At 34.2% G+C, this 20,960-nt stretch overlaps 1 protein-coding gene across 1 annotated transcript in view; it reads left to right on the top strand.

The window, feature by feature from the left end:
- The window catches only part of LOC134844626 (uridine-cytidine kinase-like 1), a 345,869-nt gene that overhangs the window by 129,525 nt on the left and 195,384 nt on the right, over positions 1-20,960 (top strand). The gene's annotated exons all lie outside the window — the stretch shown is intronic.

A 20,960-nucleotide genomic window follows, 5' to 3' on the forward strand; every position in this document is an offset into this window, starting at 1 on the left:
TCAGCGTCCCATAAAAAGTTTCACTGACCATATAAATCAGTCAAAAGCATGGCGCACGTGGTGGTGTTCGAACACCCAAAAATTGCATTCATTTTAAACAATGGCAGTAAAAAAAAATTTTTCTCTGAAACTCAGGAAGTCAATATGAGGTTGACAAAACTTTGTTCATAACTATTATTTTGATCACCGAAGTTTGATTCCATAAAAAACACATCTCCAAGCTAAACAGTCGGCACTTTTTTCGTAAATTGGTTCAATGACTTGCCTCAATTCAAAATAGAATGCTTCAATTTCCCGCCTGTGTCAAAAACAGTAAATTGCGCGTTCACCAATGTTCGAACACCCATATTTTTACAGAGAAAAAAAATCAGTTGAAAGAACCGTCTTTCTGAGCCGAAGATTTATATACTATCTTAAAGTTAGTAACTTCCTGCGCCCAAATTGATAAATTTATTTTACTTCTGAACAAAAAGATCAGAAACAAATGTCTATTTGGCTAGTTTGATACATTTAAAGAGCGACATAGTTCGTGCTGTCACATCGTAAGCATTTATTTATTCGGCTCATTAGCCAATTTCGATTCAATTGAGGCAAGCTATAAGCGTAACCGTTACTTGGTATAGCATGTTTGGAAAGTATTGAAAAATAATTCAATTGTTTTTAAATTTTTTTTCGTTGTATTATCATTTTTTCCAATGTTTCCAAAATTTGTTTCATAGACATTGAAGGGCAGTGGCAACATTCAAGTATTTGTCCTGATGCAAACAGTCTTGTTTTCTCTCTTACAGAGTTTTGAAAACTACTGATTTTGCCAAATCACGATAATCAAATCGCTAATGAGAGGTGTTTTATAACACATGTAAGCCAAATCTGACTATTGAAACAACACGGATTGGCGACGTAATGCGTGGTCAGAGAAAAAAGTTGTATAAAGATATTTTTTTGGATAGTTTTTTTTGAAAAAGTTCTGGGGTTGAGATGTTCACTGGGTTTTTATGCGCGTTGTTATGTTTTTATTATGATGCTAAAAGCGTTACACAATTTTTTAATGCGTGGTGAATTGTTCCCCATTAAAAATTATTTTAAATGAATTGAGGCATGCTAATTGATCGTACTACCTTCTTACTGCTCAAGTTTTAAAATTAAACTTTGATATTGGCCAAACTTATGGTTTTTAAAACTTTTTGTTTGCCCAAAAACGTTTAAAATTGGCTAGTGAGAGTCGAGGGTGTGATGTCTATAAAACTCTTTCAAATAGACTTTTTCGACAACTCGGCATTGCTAGAAGAAGCTGCAAGGGAAAAGTACTACATTTGCTTATTCGTCTTCTTCGCTACACCTGCAGTACGTTCAGGAACAGCAATTTTACCAGTGAAAAAATCTTGACAGTAATTCGACGTTTCATTGCTCGGAGGGGCATACCAAAACTACTACTATCCGTGAAAGCTACCTATGTTTTTAGCGCCTATAATCAACTAAAGTATGAAACTTACGAGTTTTTTACAATTACAAACACACAACGTCGAGTGACGCCACAATTCTCCTTCTGCCCCTGATTGTGGTGGCGTGCGCAGTTCTTACTAAATCTTCGGAACGATCGCCTGTCTAACGATCTGTTTGATATACTTGTGGTCCAAACAGAAGCAATAATCTACTCGCATCCAGAAACCCATGTCAGAAACGACATTGACCTTCTGCTGACGCTTAACTTTTTTCTGATGGCTCATCCCTTTGTCTACACACCCGCAGCCGTCATCATTGAAGCACAAACATACAAGCTGTTCAAAAAGTCCTGGAAGTGAGCAAAAGATAGAGTCGACAGCTTCTAGAGGCGTCTTCTTAAGCAATATGCTTACCCTCACTAAAAAATTAAATGAACGCAACTCAAAGAAGCACTAAAAAAAGTTGAGTTCGGGTTGATACTTGAGTGTCTTACATTATGAGGCATCTGGCCACTAGCTCGAGTGCTAGAAACTTAGACGAATCGCATAGAATCACGCGCTCGTCTAAAATTAAAACAGCACTAAGCTTTTTCAAGACCAGCGGTGAAACTTGTCCTCCTAACTCTACAAAAAGATAACCTTGGGACTCTTATTTCAACTGAACTCCTGCAAAACACCGGGCTCCATCCCCATCTTCTTTAGTTTTCTGATTTCAGGCCCCCCGAAGGTATTCATGACCTGATTAATGAATCAAAAGTTGAATTGAAAAGTAGTTTTTTTTATACTGAAATTGTTTTTGTCGTAACCAATTGTTTACAATTATAGTTTGAGAGTCTGAGTTAAGAAGGAACCAAATAGAGACAATTAAGACTAACGAATTGACAGCGTCCCGAAAAGCGTCCCAAATCGGAAAATTATAATGAGCTTAATGTTTTAAGCTGCCGTTATGTCATTCAAAACGCCTTGGTTAGATCGAAAAGTGTTTAAATAGAATCATTTTCTGAGCAAGATATTGCGCAAATGGCGGTTGTGTGGATCCCATCAAAAATTCAGACAAAAGACATTGATTAAGGGTCCGGTTTGCAAACCTGTGCACTCAAAAAATCCAACTAGCCAAGTGATATATTTTTTGAACATATTGTTTATTACTATGTTTATGAATACGGTTTCACTGCCGACACTAAATCTATTTGTTCTCGAAATTGTGATCTAATTATGTAAATTTGGTTATCACGAGAGTCGTACAACATTTTGCCTTATTTGTTAGTCAAAAAAATCCATCAAACATTGTAACATGATTAGTTTCGTTCATATGACGATCTTGAATTGTTCTTGTTGCATTATTTGATGCAATCGGTTGGAGAAAGTGATGAGGAGTTTTTCCTTATTTTAGTTTTCTGGGGCTTTAATAAGCTATTTTTCATTAAACGAATCTAACATGTGTAATTTCAGTGATTGAGAGCCGTTAAAATCGGACATACATCTCAACGCTTACCTAAGGTACATAAAACTCATGGTGAACTACACTGCTTTCTTATCCTGTTTCAGAAATCTCTGGGCGCATTTGATGGCCGGACATTTCACTCAAAATGTTAACACTTTTTGTCAGTGATTACTTGCTAAGTAAAACTTTTTTTTTCTTTTATTATCATGTGTGTCAATGAACTGTTCAAAGTAAGTAAATTAGGTTTTTCTATGCGGTAAAATGAGCACTTGATTTGATCATTTAAATTTCATTAAGAAAAGAGCCCATTAGAGGAGGAAATTACAATTTTCTTTGGCTTTGCGACGGTACATTCAAAATTTGCCCAATGCAATTTTACCAGCTTTATACCATTCATATTCAAATCGGTGGATTTTACCCACCATGCCTTTATGCTTTACTGCCAAACAAAACTGAACAGACGTACTCAAAACTCCTGAAAGCCATCACCTCTGTCTCTGATAACGCGCAACCATCGAGGATCCTTCTAGATTTCGAACGAGCTGCCGTAAAACGCTTTTACAAGTGCGTTTCCAGAGTCTTCAATCATAGGCTGTTACTTTCACCTCTGCCAGGCCTTTTTACGCAAAATTAACGAGCTAGGCTTAAAGAAAGCCTATGAAAACAACTGCGAGCTAAGCGTGGCACTGCGTTTAATACCCGCTCTCAGTTTTGTTCCAACTGATTTAGTGGAACAATCGTTCGAGAGCGTCCTTGAGGAGATTGAGCATGTGGTGGACAGATTAGATCTTGAGCAAAGCCTGTCAGATAAAATTGACGAACTTGCCTCATACTTTCAGAGAAGTTATATAAAGGGCGAAACAATAGGGCGAAACAGCAGGCAACCGTTATTCCCTATGAGTCTCTGGAACCATTCCCAGGAAGCAGCGGAAGGCTTGATACAAACGACAAACGCCGTTGAAGGTTGGCATCTTGGAGTGACAGCATTATTTCAAGGGAGCCACCCAAGCCTCTACACTTTCTTGAATAAGATTCAAATGGACTCAACAAACCAGAAGTTCAACATTTTGAAGGCTATGGGGGGAACACAGAATCAAGGGCGGAAAAAATATCGGGACATTCATGAAAAAATCCAAAACATTTCTAGTAATTTCAACAAAGACCATGTTGTTGTTCCAACTTTCGATACGAAAGCAACGAAATAATTGTGCTCGGGGTGGGGTTTTTTTTTCTTCAGACAAATTTCGACTTTTTAACTAACCATTTTTGACGGAATTTTTTTATATCATTCAAAAGGTATTGTTTTTTTTTAGCTTAAATTTGACAAGATATTTCACCTGTGATCATTTTTTGTAAAGTTATGAAGGTTTAAAGATTGCCATTTTTGCCCTTTTGACCAATTGAGGAAAATTAACGCGCAATATAATTCGCGCTATTAACGCTTAAGCGGAGATTTAATCCGTCTTATAAATTGTTAAAAATTGGTTGAACAAAGCTTATTTGGCATAATTGATTTGTTACAAGGAACGAAATCTATCTTTTTGTTTTTTATATGGCGTGTGGGGGGATGATTTTCATAAAAACTTTCAAAAAAATTTTTTCGATTTTATTTATTTTTCTAAATGTTTTTTTTTGCTGCTCCATAAACCTTAAAGCCAGTAGGAACATTCAGGGTTTCGCCCTGATACGAGCAGTCTTGTTGACTATTTATATGCACTAGCTCATTTAACTCTTTCGTAATTTTTAAATTGTTGGCATAATTTCTACTTAATTGTCGGCATTTTGTTGCATTTTAATTGATTTTTAAAAAAATCACCACTTTTTTAACTTATAGCCATCGTACAGGGTTCAAATTTTGAGAGATGATAAAGGCCAATACTGCAATATTTTTGCTTTTTCCCTCACCCCGCCCCCTATTCTGGGTTACCCACTATAGGGGGTTTAAGGGGTGAGGCAGTACCTGCGGTTTTCTATTTCATCGATTTTATACTAAAATTTTTTGACTTCTTCAAGTTTTGAACTCTTGACTTCTTGATTAAGAGTGTTGTGCACTATTAACTATGCTATAGAAGCTTACAAAATTAGCAATCAATCTTTTGAAATATTTAACTCGACATGAAAATTGCATTGAAATTGCTTTGAACTCATTTTGATTCAGCGCATGTTTAAATGATTCCGGATTTTGTTTCAAGCTTAATTGTTCACAAAAAATTTTTTTCATCTTTAAGCCGACATTATGGGGGCCCAAGACTCTGGGGCAAGTTTCATTTTTTTAGATGGGACAAGTTGGACAAGTTGTCATCTGGGGCAAGTTGGAATCGGACAAGTTGGGCTGGGACAAGTTGACTCGGGGCAAAATGACTTGTAACTGCTTTTTTGAGCTCTTCTCATGACAGTTTTAATTGACTGCTTGGTCAATAGTTTTGCTTATTTTTTGCAAAATTTTGTTGCAATAGGAATACTTTGGCTTTGAGTGGTTTTTGTTCGGTCCTTTTTCGTCTTTTTAACTAAGCGTTTTGACAAAAATTTATATACCATCTGAAGAAAATTTATGAGCTCGAAAAGCAAAAAATATTTAACATGTGATCAGTTATGATAATTTTTTTAAAATTAATTTGGAATAAATAACGCGCATTGTAATGTGTCTATAACACGCGTAAAGACAAGTTGTGGACAAACAACGACATTAAATGGAATCCGATTGATTGGCAAAAACACGTTTGTCTCCGGAACTCGCAGACAAAATTGAACTTGTCGGCATTTTGAGTAAGGATCATTTGATTGTGGAATCCACAGAGAAAAGTCTCTAAAACATGCAAAAAATTTGTCCGTGGCAATGTAATGGCAGCGACCAAATGAGTTCGAGATTGAGGCAAATCATTTGCTCTGTTAATAGAATACGAGACACAAAAAAAATCTTTCTGCTTTGCACTTAACATCAAAGTGTGAGCCATCAATTTGAAACAAAACAGAAAAAAAAGAATTTTTCAACGTAAAAACTTTTTAATTGACCTTAAAGTGCAGGCAAACCGGGTTTCATCCTGTTATACGAGGGCGGCCTTGATAACAGTCCTAAAACTATTAATGCCTTGTCCGTTTGGGATAACTAATGCTTAGCTTATGAGGCAAAAATTCCGAGGCAAAATCAAAAAAGGTTTTCATTTGAATTGAGAGATTTTTGTGTCGTTACTGCATTAGCAACATTTCACTCAGGTAAAAACCCTTCCACTGATTTTTTGGTGTAAATCCTCTTGTCTAATTATGCCAAAACAAAATCAAAATTGCCCCTGAATAGCCTTTCAAGGTTTTTTCTGTACAGTTCGCAGAACTTTTTGACCAAATTATGGTTTGATGCTGGCCAAAAAAGTTTTTTTTTGATACTTTGCTAAAAATGCCCTTGTTACAAAGTTTGTTTTTAATTTCAACAATTGTTTCACTTCAAATCATTCCATAGAAATAAAATGCTCGCTTTGAAGAATTTTTTCATATTGCTGAGAGGGCAACGCGAATTCTTTGTACTTGGTGAGTTATCACGCACAAAAAAATCCTTCCAAATTGAATTAAGGCTAGCACGTTTCACACTTTGATGTTGTTCAAAATTTGTAGGTTTTCATTATTTTATTGTACCAAAAACTATTCGATATGAATTAAGGGACAGTCGGAACGAACATTCAGGGATTTGTCCTGATATACGAGCAGTCTTGTTAGACTTTCAGGCTCAATTGCGTTTGGTATAAAATGGTCCTTATTGATTGTTCTTGATCAAAATGATTTTGAGTACTCGACCGTTATCAGAAAGCAGAAACAAATTGGCTTAATCTGATGGGAGGAAATATTTTCAGGCAAATATATGAGGGAAACTGTATCTTAAGTGAAGTCTGCAATACTTAAAAGTGAAATTTTGTAACAAAATAAGTAGCTACTGAAAATAATTCAAAATAATTAATGATTCTCAATTTGAAGCTCAGCTGAAGCTGAGCGCCCGCCAAAAGTAGCATTTTTTGATAAAATCATATTTTGGCGTGTCCGTTTTTTAATTTTTTTTTATTGCAAAGCAAAAAATTTTTGACAAAATGTGGGTCTTATAATGTTTACAAGAGTCGAAAAGTTAATTTAGTCGACCAAAAATTACTGAAACTTTTATGAAAATCGTTGGCCGTGATGTAGACGAGGCCTCAAATGATCTTGTTTGATTATTAACTCATCCGCTGTTAATAATCATCCGCTGTTAATTATCATCCGCTGCTGATTATTAACTCAACCGGATAAGTTAGAAATAACCCTTTCAATGTTTATTTATCACAGCATGTTCCGGCAACAGACGTTGTTGAAAAAAAAAACATTTGTTGAAACGCTACTTTTACAAATCCTTTTCATCAAATAAGTATCAAACAAAAAACTGCCATATTTTGCTTCAAGACGTTCTAAGATTCACATGTGACGTAATTATGATTCGCTCGATCGCTGCTGTCTTTAGTGTATATCGGTCTAAAATGTGAAAACTTTCGTCTGCAGCTCAAATCACGCGCTCTGGAAAGGCTTCTAAATGATTTTTCACTCAGCCTTATCCGAGGTTTAGTAATACCTGGATTTGCGTGGAAAAAACACTCGAATCAATGTAATAAGTTAGCAAAAATTAATAAGTAATTAATTTATTAATAAGTTAATCAACATTTCTCCATAGTTTTGGTGTTCTGCACAGAAACATGCGCCAACTGGATGTATGCTGATGGGGCTCAAGCCTGAGAGAGACATTTTTTCAATCAAATATACTTTTCACAATGTTAAGGCCGTTGAATAAATACCGATTTTTAAATACATGCTTTTAATAATTATCTAAGCACATAATACTTGTCATAATAATACTTATCATATAATAATATACTATAATACTTATCATAATAATTAATGGTTATGTACTGATTATATTTTTTGAAAAGTTACGTTTCATGGAAGGTACCGGCGAAGTAGCTCAACACAGGTAATTTTTCTTCCTTTATCCCTTCAGAGGGATTAATCAATTACCTATGGCAGAACTACTTAATCGATCTCAACCCACAATAAACACGAACAATTATTAATCAAATTTCAAGTTGAACGAAAGTTAATTAACACTTTAGAACTTCTATGAACTAAAATATACGACAAACGTGTATTAACTGGACATTTTACCTGATTGTATGGTTTCATATCGCTCAGAGATTGCAGGAAAAGTTTTTTCTCGCTGAAAACTGAATAAACTGGAAATTTCAGATTCTTATTCGATAATAGTTATTTTTTTTTACTCACTGACATCTGTATTTGCTTTCTGTTGAAATCAATTTATAGTTCGCAAAAAAAAAATTCTGCTAGAAAAAGTGACTGAAGATTTATATTTCCCAAAACTGCAACTGGAAAATGGCAAGTGTCTTCTGGGTGACTGAAATATAAAGTGAAAGAATGATGAAAACAAAATTAAAGGCAAATTGATCTAATTTCCAAACTGCTGGTTTCAGTTTAAATCAGCCTAATTGATAAAAACCGCAATTCAATAAAAAAATGAATAATGGAGAATAATAGATCCATTGTTGAAAATATAAGTTCTTTGTAATTTTTCGGTGTATAGCTAAAATATCTCTCATGTGTGACTTGTTTTAAATTGTGTCACGCATATGTTTTATCTTCAATTATCTGTGTCGATCTTATGTCTGCCGAAGTTTTGGCCAACGTGTTTAAAACATGGTTTTTCTTCGCTCTGGCGCCAATAATAGAAAAAGTATCAATAAACTTATTTATAATTGCGTTAAGTAGATCTGCATTTTTTCTTTTTCTGAGTTTTTTATTTCCAAGTTAACTGTGTTCAACAGATGGTGTTTTGAGTTAACAAAAGACTTCTCAATATGTAAGCAACAAATCAACAGATGAATGTTACATTTAGGAACTAGTTTAAAGTCTACTTATCATTATGACTAAATACACTTTTAGTTATAGAACCACTGTATAACAGAAACAGAAAAAACTTGCATGAAAATTGATAGGAAAACAAAAATCGAAAAGTTTTTCAAAAGAAGTTTTTGAAAGAAACACGAGTTGCAAAAAAGCTAGCCAATTATTAAATAAAGCAATCATCATAAATCTTCAAAGTTCTTAACACAAATCATTTAAACAAGTTTTCGGGTCTGAGGTCCACGAACCAATTTGCATGACTAAAAGATTTACCCAAATTTTCGTGAAACGAGAGATATATTGGCACTTTTTAGGCCCATCACAGTTATGTCGCGAAATGATATTTCATGATGATAGTTAACAGAAGAAAAGTATAAGACTAACTGGAACTGCAATGCTTTGTGGTGAAAATGTATCATCCTTATTTAGACTTATTTTTGGTATATTATCTGGATAATCGATGATCCTGGCAAATTATACCACGTGAAGGATTTTTAACCCGGGGAAAAGAAACTCTATTATAATCTATAATAATCGATTATAAGTCAATTTTTTGCCGTATTTTGTGGGGCTCGGCATGAAGTCAAAGAATAACAAAAAAACGTACTTTAATTTAAAAAAGTGGTTGAATTTAATAAAACTGAGATATTGATTAAAAACCTAAAGTAATAAACTTAATTTGGATTATGATTGAGTAGGAATGCATTTTTCCTTCGGATTATGATAGCATCAGAATTCATTTTTAATCACTTGTAATTGATTTTTTTTTCAACTTTTCTAGAGTTAGACTATGAAAATCCAATTTAATCGAATATTAACTATGAAACTCCACTTTGAGTAAAATTTAACCGCAGAGTCCCCAGATATCAAAAACTTATATAGAGCGCCCTGAAGTAAATAGTTAAAAAAAAACTTCAAGTGATTGTTGTTCAATGCGACTCATAGGATGATTTCTCAAATAAAAATTTGAAATCAATTTCAGTAAAAAGTATTAACAAAATGAACTTTTCGTAAAGTTTCATACAATTTCATAGACCGAATTTCAAATTGTGTGGAATTAACAAATTGAGCTTTTTTACGCATAACACAAATTTTTATAACTACCATTTTTTGCCATTCTCAGGAAAAACAAGTTTTTTGCCTTGCTTTTTTCACACTAAAGAAAATGCAAGAAAATGATCTAAGAAGATGATTTGATCTAAGAGACTATAACCAAGGTTTTCTATCATAAGAAAACCCAGAGTGTAAGGGGCAGTTATCACACAGATACACTGCATTTCAAAGAATTAGCCGTGTAAGTTAATGTCAACATTTCAGTGCTATATTTGCTAAAACTTTCACATTCATCAGAAAATGGATAAAAAATTCTTTAACTCAAAAGTTTTTTATGGATAAAAAGCATACTATATATTTTTTATATATGAAATTGTATGATGAAATTTTTTTTCTGTTCAAAAGATTTTTTCTGATGCCAAAGTTGCTCTAAAGTCACCAAAGTTCCCACTAATTTGTTTTGTTTCAGTTGCAGACCAATTTATATTAATTTTCAAAAAAAGTTTTCATTGAAAAACGAAAAAAAATTACAGATTTTTTCATAGAACCCTTTATGAAAAGGTATGACAAACTCTTTTCTTGTTTGGACTTCATATCGGGCCGTTATCATTCTTATTGCAATTTCGAAGTTTTCGCTTTATTGATCTTTTGTGGCGCGGTTTAGTAAAATTGTTGTACTCCAAATGCACTTCTTACGTAGCATGCACTTCTCCAACTTAAAGACAAATTTTTTTTCCTGAATAAATCAATTGAGCCAAAATTGATTCACTTAAAACAAAGCTTGTAAGAAGACTCATTACTGACCTACAAATACTTTTCATCATATGTGATTATAAAATTAAATAAATGAAACTTTTGTGTGTACATCTAAACACGGGGTTGTCAGCATTCTGAAAATAAACTAAGATCTGACGTTTATTTCATTACAACTATTCTTTTTTGCTGACAAGTTTTTGAGTCGTTTCCAGATCAAAATCATTTTCGAAAGTTTTATCTAATAATATTAACAAATCAATTTTTGTTCAATTGTTCCATACACTTGTTTCTGACTGCAGTCGTTTTTTTTAGTTGCAGATGAATTTCTAGAAGTTGGAAGGAACTAAGTCCTCCGATGATTTTTTAAAACTGCTAATAAGTCTATCGAATGACTTATAGAGGAAAAGTTTTTTTTCTTGAAAAAATCAATTGTATTGCAATTGAACTTCAAAAAAATTCAATGTTTGGGCCAAAAATGATTCACTTAACACAAACAACAACTAATTGGAAAAATCCTTACTGATCTTAATGGTTTTTTCACAATATGTTAACACAAAAATGAATAAATGAAACTGCTGTTCTCATAACTTTTTCTTTACATCCAAACATGGGGTTTTCGGCATACTCAAGAGCAATTAAGATCTGACGTTTATTGTGTTCCTCATTTATTTTTTGCTGTAAACATTTGAGTCGTTTCCAGTTCAAAATCATTTTAGAAATTCATTCAAGATTTCGTAAAGTAATTCTTAACAAATCGATTATTTCGTACAACCATTCAATACACTTTTTTCTGTCTGCAGTTTTTTTTTGCAGATTAATTCCGAGGAGTAGGATGAAACTACAGCCTAAGATTTTTTGTTTTTACTTTTCTAATTAGTCTATCAAAAAGGTGACAGAGGATGGTTTGTTAAAACTATATTGTTAAAGCTTTTCCGGTTTTGTGGGATTTCATTTTTTTTCAAAAAATTTTTACTCTGTCAGCAAACTATAACCTGTACAGATTAGTTCTGAGATATTTTGAGCACAGCTCGGATTTAGTTTATCAGGACAACTCTTGAATGTAGGAATAAAATTGGGAAATAAAAATTTGTTTTTCTCAAATTGGATTGAGTTTAGACAGTAAGTGACGTGTTCAAACTCGCTCAGAAAACTAGCAGAGTTAAATTTCTCTGTTTCTCATTGTAAACCATTCGCAAAAAAGCAGTCCAGGTTTTCATTTTACGGGAACAAAATGTTTATGTAAAAACGAGCTAACTTAGCTTTTAAAGCAAAAGTTACGCCAAAACAATGGGTTTATTTGTAAACCAAATTATATCAATGCGAGTTTCTAATAGAGCCTAAAACAAGTTAACAAGATTGGAACTCTAAAGAAATTTCTGCAAAATATTCAAAAACTGTTTTAAAACTGAAAATGAACTTTTTTCGAAATCAAACAAAAATAAACTTATGTAAAACAAAACTTAGAAGATCATAACTCTCTCAACAGTTTTAATTGCATCAACTAAGGGGCTCATTGTGATTTATTTTTAATTGCAGTCGAGCAAATGTTTTTAGCGTAATTTTGGGCTGACTAAAAAAATTTTAAAGCTGATTGTTTTAGGTGTAAACATTGACCAAATTTCACTAAATGAATGGAGTCGTAGTAAATTTGTTAAAATTTTAGACTATTTTTGCTTTCATATTTTTTTCCAAGATTAAAAAAATTTGAAGAAAACTAATCATTATTTTTAAGATTATATGTTTTGTGCGGACAGTATAAAACCACGTTATTTTAGTGCCAATGAAAGGAATATATCGCAATTTCATTTTACTTCCAACAGTTCTTGACGTAATTTGTTGTAGCCGGTTAGCGAAAAACCCATAGATTAATATAGATAAAATACACCGTCTCTTTGTCTCAATTTTTTCTTGGATAGGTTCGTGCAACTTCTTAGCCTAACAATGATTTCAATCTTACTCATATTTGTTAAGTCTATTAAGCCCTAAAAAACTGGTAAAAGCTAGTAGTTGGAGGTAATTTTGTTTTTGTAGACTCCGAAAGTGTTCTGATTGCGAACAGTCACTTTTGTTTGTGATAAACATATAGGTTATTTTTGGAGTATAGTTGCTTGGTAATGAGTACTTTACAATCATATTCCGTACAAAATATACAAAGTGTGGAGCAATATTTTCATAAGGAAACTCTAAACGGTTTGTCTATTTGGTGTTTATCGAACGTTTTTATATAATATGAATAGGTTTTAGAAACGTTCTTCTGCATGGTCATTTTTGTTCTGGCCATTTGAAAAAGGGGAGGAACGTTGTATTCGGGTGTGTTTTACTTTTTTTAATTTATTTTTTATTATGATAAAAAATCAGGAATCACAAATAGTCATCAGAGTAGGTTAAACGATTTATAATTTTAAAGCCTTCTCAGCCGTATTCTGAACGACAAAAAGAAATTTTCAAAAAAATCTTAATATCGAGAAATGCAGGTTTGAAATTTTTGATTTTTTTGTCTAATTTCAAGCAAAAAAAGCGAGCGAGAAGACTTATTTTGTCTTTCCACCAAAAGAATTTACCACAATTAATCATCGAAATGGAGAAAATGATTCTCATTAAAAAGCTCTTCTAGCCTTAATTTCAACGATATTAAAAACGGTGTCGAAAAAAATGATTTAAAGTTTCTGAGTTTCAGTTCAACTTCGAGCGAGTAATGCAAGAAACCGTTTTTTAATAGAATGATAAGCTAGGCTCTAGTAAAATTATTTTAAGCGCGGTTTATTGAATAAAAATTTGAACAATTAGAAAAACATCTGCAAAAAATGTTAATAAAAAATTTAAACTGTTTAAATGATTTTTTCTTTTCGCAACTTTTGCAAGATATTATGTTAAATTTGCCTGTTCTACTTCGATTGTCAACCATACCTAAGTCCTAAGCTTTCGTCAGATCCTTTCATCACACCACGTTTAAAAAACGAACCTAATTTGAAAAAAAAAATTTTTGTTTCAAAATGGTCGGAACAATCTGTGATACTTGCACAGCAACCGGCTATACTTGTTTTCAATTGGGATCAAATTATATATTGCATTCTTTTTTATATATAGTCCGTGGGTTCTTATAGATGTGATGTAGTCTTCCAGTGGGATCAGTGCTGAGCTCAACGATTATCTTCTGAAAGGTAGATTGAGTCGATCTGTGCTCGGTTTTTCTTTGAGGGTGTCCGGAAAAGATTGATTCATATTTGAGTAGGCGATCCTGTTGGACGAGGAGATTGGGCCGGGAAGATGAGCGAAATGGCGTTCTCCTCCCAAACAAAAGAGTCATTTGGTGGTGTTCTGCGCAACCAGAAAGCCCGTGTTCCATTGTTTGCTCATTGTGTCTTCGACCTTGAATCTTGATTGCTGACGTTTTTAAATTTTTGAAGACGTTGAATTTTGTGAAAATTAGGAAAATTATTTCAGCAGCTTTCTAATCAATTTAATTTTATAAAGGTGTGATTTTTGGTTTCAAAACTTTAGTTTCTTTTTGAAAATTTTTAGTTTCTTGAACCACCGAAGTATCAGGCCATTGTTATAATTTCATGATTTTCTGAAAGAAAAAATTTTCAGGTACAACGAGTACTTTCTACCTAAAAAGATGGGATCTCTATGAAAGTACGAAGTTTGTACGAATATGAACAAAAAAACGACAAGACATCTCATTTTTAGAAGTTTTGCTAGATACAGAAAAATAAAAACCATAGGATATAATAAAAATAAAATTTTGGCGTGACAAGTTTGTGGCATAGAATGCTATAATAACCAAATTCAAAAGTTATTCTGTATGAATTACATTCAACTATAATGGATTTTTAAAAAATGATAATCTCTTAGAAATTATTTCGGTTGAAATCATACATGAACCCTTTAAACAGTAAACAATTTAAACCCAAAAAAGCAAAAATACCGAATATTCCTCAGTTAATTCGGGGATTCCTATAACAAATAGTGTCGGGGGTTCCTCGCAAAAATTGTGTTCTGCCATTTTTAATAAGAATTAAACGAAGATTGAATCCCAGTTTTTTAAAAAAAGGGTTCACGAAGACCATGTTTAGGCACTTTGTTATGGGAATCCTCTGGCGTGAATCAGGTTTTAATCCGGGTTCAAAAATACCAGAGAGGCGTCGTAATGCTTTTAACCATTTTTCGACGCCTCTCTGGTATTTGTGTCTTCGACGCCTCTAATTTTTCGACGCCTCTAACCATTTTTCGACCACTGCGACCAATTTTTCACACCATGCTGGGGATGATTTTCAACCGCAGAGATTATTTTTTCGACCTTGCTGCGACTATATTTTTGACTGGCGCGGCTAGTGTTTCAATCGCCGCAATAAATTATTCAACTAGGCCGCGACTAATTTTTCGACCGTCGCGAATACTTTTCGACCACTGCGACTAATTTTTTGACCGCGGCGACTTATTTTTGGACCACGGTGACTAGTTTTCCGTCCGCCGCGACTAATTTTTCGATCGCCGCGACTAATTTTTCGACCAAACCGTGACTAAATTTTCGACAACCGCGACTAGTTTTTCGACCACTGCGACTAAATTTTCGACCGCCGCGGCTAACTTTTCTTCGGTCGCACCGGTCGCGGTCAACTTTCCTTAACCGTGAATTACCAAATTCACTTTCCTTTCTTTTGTATTTCTTCGAAATACCAAATTTTGGTCGCGGTGGTCTAAAAATGTCCATTTTCGGTCGCAGCAGTCTGGAAATACCAAATTTTGGTCGCGACCGTCTGATCATAAAACTACAACTTCGACACGCGAAGAAAAACACCACAAGCTCATTTTTAAAATAGCTGAATGATAATTGGACAACAAAAAAGTCAAAATGTGAATCGCGACCAATAAAAATTCAAAACAAGAACGCTCTCGAAAAAAAATGCGGTTGAATCGTATAAACTAGAGCGGTAGCAATTTTTTTCACAGTATCAGATTGAGTTAGGACCGAAGTGTAACTCATAGAGTAATTTCGGATAGGGTACACCGTCTGCTCGTCACGCTATCTTATTTTCGGCCGGATAAATTCGTGCAACTTCTTAGTCTAATACCGATCCTAATCTTACTCTTATACTATCTAGTCTCAGGTTGTTTAACTAGTCTCTGCTAGGCTCAATAGATCTAGGGTATACTGGTTTATTGCGGCTGCTGAAGTGCTCGGGAGAGTCCAACTAACTTCTAAGTTAAATTCAAATCTCTCTGGTGCTGAAGTTACAAGTAATTTCAGCACTTACAAATAAGTGGATTGTTAGTTAGATGGATCATGATTGGTTAATATTAAATACTTTACATTGGTAAAATATCTAATTTATCCAATCATAAAATGTAGTTTAGATCAGGTTCCACCCATCCGGGTTTTACAGAGTTTTTTAGAATAGTTTTTCTGCAATTCGAAGGATGGATGATGGACGTTGGTATCTGGCGAACATCATATTTCTTGTCCGTTTTCTCTTGTTAGAAAAGTTCCAGGATGCTGGAATTAGGGACATCAAACGTTGTGTCTTCTTGCGACAACGACTGTGTTTCCGCAACAAACTCAAATCTGATTTCAGAATGGTTGGCTATGTCAGGTTTTTCTGATTCTCGTGGAGAACTTCTTTTGTGTCTGATCTTGTCTGGGAATGGCGTGGAGATTGTGCGTGGAGGGGATGCCTGGTTACTCGGATCTGTACGTATACTTGAACATCGAGGTGGTCATTGGTCTAGTTCAATGAAGTCCTTTTCTGCGAAGTCAAGTCGTACTCTAAATCCTTTGAGTTGTGATTGTGAGCGGCATATCGATTGTAGTTGGCCATTCTTTCTCGAGTGTAGTGGGGTCGTTTTGTCTTTGGATGTTCGTCCTTGGTGTTGTATTCTGATCTATGTATTGCATAATGTAATTTACATTTTATAAAACTTTTATTAGTTTAATATTTTTTAATTATGATTTTAGTTAGTTGTTTTCACAAAAGCTTTTTGTTTTAGTTCAGTTATTTTGAAGAGTTACTCACCCTTGAGTAGCTCTTATTAAAAATAGGAGTGTGGTCACAAAGCGTGGATGTAGCGCGGTGGGTTAGGCCGGCTATAACATGCTCAGGACGTCCTCTTCTGGTGGGTTAGGCAGGAGTGGGAGTATGATTGCATGCGGTTTTTGTGAGAGGTCCTGTTATGTGACAACGTTTTATGTTAGGTTTGTTGTGGTTTTTCTTATGTTTTGTTGGTTGTGTCCTTTTTCCAAAAATCAAATTGTTTGTGGTATGGGTTTGTCTTTCGACTTTTTTGTGTTTTATTATTTCTTTCTTAGACTTTATAATAGTCTTCAAAAGAATAAATTATCCAGTTTTAAACTGGGTTAATCCGGTTTGGGTACCGTTGGTTTCCTTTTCTTAATCATGCTGTTATTCTATGATTTGTGGTGTTTAGTAAGCTGCTTTGGTTAGTGTTGTTTAGTGTATAATTCCTTTCCAACCGGGTTAAAGGAAAGTTTGAAACGTGTTATCTTGTGTTAGAGTTGTTGAGTGTGAAAGCTTGAAACTGAAATTCATTATTTTAAACAATTCTTCGTGGGCGAGCTGTGCGAGTTTGGATAGAATTCTTGTGCGGTTGAATGAAAATATCAAAAGGTTAGTACTGCATTTACTTCTTATTAATTTACTACATAGAAATTCAAATTTTACTGCTATTTGTTGGAAAAAATTAAGTTACAAATTTTCATTATTATTAGATTTACTGCTTGTGGGGGAAAAATTTAGAAAATAAATTACTGCATTGGTATTATATTTATTTAATTGTTGGTGCAAAAATTTAATAGGGTTTAAACAGTTGTTGAAGAAGTTTGCTATTTTTTATTTTTCTTTTGTGAAATTTTCAGATGATCGTTGGATGAAGGCTAAAATGCTAAATAAGACGTGGATAAAGAATGGTGAGTTTCTAATATTTTAATTAGTTAGTAATATGTTTAATTCATATTTACCTGTTAGTCGTCGGGGAAGAAACCGTGGGGGAAAATGTCGTGGATGAGATCGGAAGTTGTTAGTAATTTAGCTAAAATGCGGATGATATTTTTAGTTTGAAGCAGTGGCCAAAGCAATTGAAGTGCTTTAATGGTGGTTAGTTCTTCAGTGCCAACTGCAAATTCATGAGGTGTGTTTTGTATTAGATTATATAATTTGTGATTAAATTTAGTGTTATAGATGAATTCTAAAATGGGGATTTCTATAGGTTGTACAAACTCGTGTGGGATAAGGAAGGGTCGGGATTCTTCGGCGTTGAAGGTCTTGGTGATGGGGCAGAAGATATACATTTGGGTTATGGGATCATAATTTCGAAGAATACCATGAAGGTTAGTATCTTTAATGCAATATGTGAAGTTAAGAAAGAATGGTGAGGTGTATTTGGAATTGATGAATTGAAAACGATGGTGTGGCTGTCTGGAGGGAGTGTGTAGATCAAAGTGATTTTGGATGAAACGATAATATGTATATGTGTGAGTTTGTTTAGTGCGCAACATAATATCGTGTGAGCAGTGCAAATCTCTTTCATGTGGTGCAAGGAAATGAAAGGTTAGTGAAAATATTTGGAAGCGTTCTTTAAAACTTTCGTAGGCTTGTGTGTCTGTTAGTGCTTCTGAAATAATGTGATCAAACTTGCGATCGAAGATATTTAGTGTAAATACATATGGTGTTTTAATGAAAAATTTCTCGGTGATTTGTGGGTTAGCGAAGCGATCGTCGTCTAAGAATTGATCTTAGTTAGTTCTGATGATGTTATGATCGTAATATTCTAGTGTATATTCATTAGCTCGGGGTGCAGTGTGTGTTTTTAGTGATTTTTTATATCCAATGTAGGTAAATTGTCTAGGTGTTAGTGGTGTAGTGATTCGATATAGCATGTCTTTATTTCGTTCTATATCGATGTGAGTGTTAGATAAAGGTAGGCAAAGGGGATTAGTAAAATGATAATATGATGTCCAATGGAGTGTAGGCATTAAAACGTGTTCGTCTACAAAGTTACGTGTTTCGTTAGTGTCGTGAGGGGTGTTTAAGGTGTATTGTGGAAATGAGGGTAAGGTGATAGCTAAAAATTCTTTTGTGTTAGTGTGATTTGGATGATTTATATATTCACGGGCTGTTCCTGGTTTTGCTGGGAAGGGATGGTTGGGGAACTTTCTTTTAAAAGTGCGGTAAGCTCTATTAGTGCTGAGTGAAGATTCAGTAGATGTGGATGATGGTACTAATGATTCAGTATAAATTGAAGAGGGTGTAGGGGTAGGGGGGTTGGATGAATCTATTGTGGATGAAATTTGGTTTATGGTTGGGATGTCAAGGTGGTGGGGTTGTTGTTGTAGGGTAATAAAATTATCTAGTTCTGGGGAGATTCGGGGGGTGTCTGGAGAATGAGATGATTGGTCTGAATGAAGTGAGGAGTAGGTTGGAGTGACTTGGGAAGCATAAGAGGGTGTAGAATTGATTGGGTCAGGGTTATTTGGTAGTATGGGTTGAAAAGGGGGTTGGGAAAAATTTGAAGAATTGGTGTGGAAATTATTGGATGGAGATGGTTCAGAGTCGGCAAATTCATCGGGGGTTTCAATATTCGGGTTATTGAGTTGTGAAGTGGAGTATAAAACTGAGATGTGTGAATTAGTATCGGAATTCATGCCTGATGTTACATTACTGGATGGGAAATCGGGTGGCGGAAAAGCAAAAAGTGGTATTATTGTAATTGGAGTGGTGAGGTTGGTTGGGTGGGAATTTGATCGGTGTAGGGATCCAAGTTGTCGGCTCATCGTGGGCTAAAAAAATTATTATTTTGAGACTGAAAAGCGGTGGTATGGGGTTGTTCAATAATTTGTTCATAAGTATTATCATCTTGTGATTGGTGTGTCATTATATGTTGAATGGGGCTTTGTGATATGGTTGGTCTAAAATTTTGATCATGTGTTATGGCTAGATGTCGAAAATTACGTGGGACTAGGGATAATGGATGGTTATGTGGTAGGGGTGGTAACTGTGGTGCTGTTGGCGTTGTGTCTACATTGTGATGTTCTTCGTCGTATGTGTTCTGTCTGGTTGCTATTTTTGTGTTATATTCTTTTATTTGTGCATCTAAAAGAATTTTGTTTATAGATGTAGAAAAAATTCCAAAAAATCCTGCAAAGAGTATGCGTGCTACGCTTGCTTGTCTGTTTACTTGTGTGTGTATAGCACATGTGTTGTAGATTCCTTTTAAAAGTGAGAAAAGAAATCCAATAAAGTTAAACATTGCGTATAAAATAGTCAATTTTTCTAAGATGTAGTAGGGCCATCCTAGAAAATCAAGAATTTCCTTTTTGAGTGTTACAAAGCTAAAAATATTGATGGGTGATATATCTTGGGGACGGTATTTTTCACCGTTTAGATATATATAATCTTTAATGTCTTTAAAATATCTGCTATAGTCTTGCGTATAGATGTCTGCAAATCCTGCGGTTTCGGCAAGTTTTCGTAAGTTTTGGTCAATTGATTGTCTTTGTATTGTGTCCATCTGTGTTAATAATTCTTGGAATTGTTGTGTTCTAATGTGATGTTGAATATCTGATTTTGAATATATTCCTATTGATTGTAATCTATATATTTGGGTTTCGAGCGATAGCGCGAATGCTTTCTGGTGAAAATTTTTTGAGTGATTGCATTAATGTGGGATATGGGGTGAGAAGGTAATATTTATGTTCATCAGGGTTTAGTTGTACTACATTGTGGCTATTTTCTGATCCACACGGGACTGCGGTATCCCAAAAATAGGTTCTTCGTGAAAGTGTGTCAACGAAATGTACTTTATTCTTATAAAAGATAGGGATTCTTTTATAGCATCGTTTATCTTCAAAAACGTATAGTGGTGATACTTTTTTAGTACAAGTATAAAATCATAAGATGTTTCCTTCATAGTCTAAAAAATTTGATCTATTTCCTGATAGTAAATATCCTGCGTAGGGTATTTTTAATACTGCTAGTGCAAGTGATTGTAATATTTGTGTTCTTTCTAATTCGCATAGTTGGTGTAGTGTTTCTAATTCGGAGAGTGACATTTCTTGAAAAATTCGGCTAATCGTATAGTCTAATTTCATGTCTAAGTGAATATCATAGTGGATATTACCGAAATATGTACTATTCATTAGTGATAGTTCTTGTAAACGTGTGCTTTGATCGTCTTGGGGCTTTAAATGTCCACCAGGTTGACCTGTATTCTTTTGAAAATGAACTGGTATATATGATGTTCCTTCATTTGGAGGATGACTTGTGGCGTATGGGTCGACTTTTATTTTTCCAGTGGTCATGTCGAATCCATTTTCGTATTCAACT

This window comes from Symsagittifera roscoffensis, chromosome 4 (genome assembly GCF_963678635.1).
Source record: "Symsagittifera roscoffensis chromosome 4, txSymRosc1.1, whole genome shotgun sequence".
NCBI lineage: Eukaryota > Metazoa > Xenacoelomorpha > Acoela > Convolutidae > Symsagittifera > Symsagittifera roscoffensis.